Source organism: Myotis davidii, unplaced genomic scaffold (genome assembly GCF_000327345.1).
Source record: "Myotis davidii unplaced genomic scaffold, ASM32734v1 scaffold557, whole genome shotgun sequence".
Taxonomy (NCBI): domain Eukaryota; kingdom Metazoa; phylum Chordata; class Mammalia; order Chiroptera; family Vespertilionidae; genus Myotis; species Myotis davidii.
The window spans coordinates 1,399,456-1,402,149 of NW_006289557.1; positions in this window are offsets into that span (position 1 = coordinate 1,399,456).

Genomic DNA, 2,694 nt, shown 5'->3' on the forward strand with positions numbered 1-2,694 from the left:
GGTGTTTAAGAGACAAAGCAAAGGACTGGTATGCATGCATATAAGCATAACCAATGGACATAAGACACGGGGGGGTAGGGGAGGCTAGGGGACTGTCTAGGGCAGGGGGGAAAATGGACATGTATGTAATACCCTTTGTAATAAAAAAATTTAAAAAAAACACCTATTTACAAATGAACCTTTGATAAACCGACTGGAAAAAAAAGATCTTCCAACGGTTTCTTGTGTCCTTCAGAATGAAATCTAAAATGCTTCCCACAGCTTTTAAGCCTCTACATGACCTGATACCTGTGATCTCTCTTGCCTCATTTCTTTCAGTTTTTCCTGCTGCTCATGCAGTTCTTCCTGCAGCTCCTTGAACATGCTGAACATGTTTTCCCTTAGGGCCTTTGCATATGCTGTTCCCTCCTCCTGGAGCACTCCTTCCCACTGTATAACCCCCAAATATCTGCATGACTTGCTCCCACACTCCCTTCAGCTCTCTCAGATATCACTTTATCAGATATACCTTTCTCTATCAAACTATACAAAATGTCACCCCTATCACTCTCCAGATCCCTTATCCTTCTTAATTTTTACCGTAATTCTTGACTCTACTATTGGCTATCTTTCCTTCTACTAAAATGTAAGCTCCCTGTAAGCAGAGACATATCAATCCCCAGCACTAGTACAGTGCCTGGTACCTAATAAGGATTCAATAAATAGAGGTTGGATGACTACTTCGGCAACAGAATGAGATCAAGCCCCTCTGTCAGCGTCTCTGCAATTCCCTTGGCCTTCTCCTCCTTGCTGCAGGAGGGCGGCAGCTCACACCATCATGTCCTCACACAACTACCTTCCTGAGGAGGAAGCAGTGGGGACAGATCCTGCTTTCCTCCTGCACTTCTCTCTTAACGAGGAGACCAATACCTCTCCTAGACTCTTGTAGCAGACTTTTCTTTATATATTATTGACTTGAAGTGGATCAGAGGCTACCCCTATCTGCAAGAGAAGCTGAGTAAGTATCTGGCTTTCTAGCTTTTAGAGAGGGAGACAGGCTAAGGCAAATAGTACAATTAATAAAAGCACCATGCCAACAAGAGGCCTTGCTTGGTACACCCCAGTTATATCCCACAGCTGATTAGAGATTTACTAAATCATAAGATCTAGTGCTCTCAGCCTGTAATGCCCCTATTTTTCCACCCTTCACATCTTGAAAATAGAACCATTTATATGACTTATCTTTTCAATTTAATTACTGATCTATCAAATGAAAACATTTTCAAAGAATTATGTAGAAAAATGACTATGTAATCCTATTAGAGACAGTTGATAGAAGGCTGCACCAAAGGGAGAACTGGGCAGACGGAGGGAAGCGGTATGCGTACCTCAGCACAGGACGAGAGAAGACAAGTTGAGGAAAGTGCCCTCATGTTCTAAGTGTCCACGAGAGTGCCCTCCAAGTTCTAAGAGAGTCGGAGAGATTTCACCACTGGCTGTGAGATCTTTCTTGTCAAATGTGCCATCTGGGGTAAGGACACAGGCCTGATGCCCTGCTTACACATCTTAATATCAAATTGGCAGCTTCTCCAATCTAGTAGAAAATGCCTTTAAGATTTTTCTGTTGAATTCTAAGAAAAGAAGGAAGGAAGGAAGGAAGGAAGGAAGGAAGGAAGGAAGGAAGGAAGGAAGGAAGGAAGGAAGGAAAAGAAAGATTGGGGAACAATCTTTAAAAGGGGGACACATTGCCCTTGAGGGACTAATGTGGCTGTGTTGGTGGTGGGGTGGGGGAATGGGGTGGTTTGGGACATAAGGACAGGAGCTATAGGCAATACTTTCCTACCAGATTTCACATCCTTGTCCATGCTTTGCAAAAGAACCAAAACCATGTTTTTATGTAACATGTACAAATCAAATATTCAGAATGTTGCATAGGGATTTACTTATATTTTTAAAAATAATTTACCAAAGCTCACTTCTTGACAGGTTGATGCTGTGTGGTCCATGAGAGTGTCCTCCAAGTTCTAAGAGTCTAGAAAAGAAACTAGCATGTGGATGCCCAAATAAGCTCCCCTCTTCACATCTTTCAGGAGCTATCAATGCCTCAGTATACCAACTGCTGAGTGAGAACTATTTCAGGTCTGAAAAATGCGGCAAGTTATGCTGGACTCGGGCTAGGGAGAGTGGAGACGAGGAGAGCCTCCTTAGTTTTTAATCTCAAGCATTCTTGCCCCATGCCTCCAATTCTTGGGAGCGCACACAAAAGCACAATAGCTCAGAATCCCAGAGTCCTGGAAGCAGAGGGTATGAAAGCAAGGACCTTAAGATACAAGTGCCTGCCCTACGAGACTTTTAAGTAAGCCCTACATGACGTGAGCGGATGGACATTGTGTAACAACCCCTCTGTTTACTCCTGTAGCTGTTCAAAGAGTAAAGAGAGCTTTTCATGTTTTGTAATGATATTTAGGATGACATGTGAGGTGGACCATTTTTAAATGAATGTCCACTCAGGCAACAAAGCATGGAGGAGAGACAGGAAAAACAGAATTAATGGAAATCACCACTGGCTGTGAGATCTTTTTTGTCAAATGTGCCATCTGGGATGAGGACACAGGCCTGTTGCCCTGGTTCAAGCATCTTAATATCCAACTGGCATGTTCTCCAATCTAGTAGAAAATAGCTTTAAGATTTTTCTGTTGAATTATCAAAAAAAAA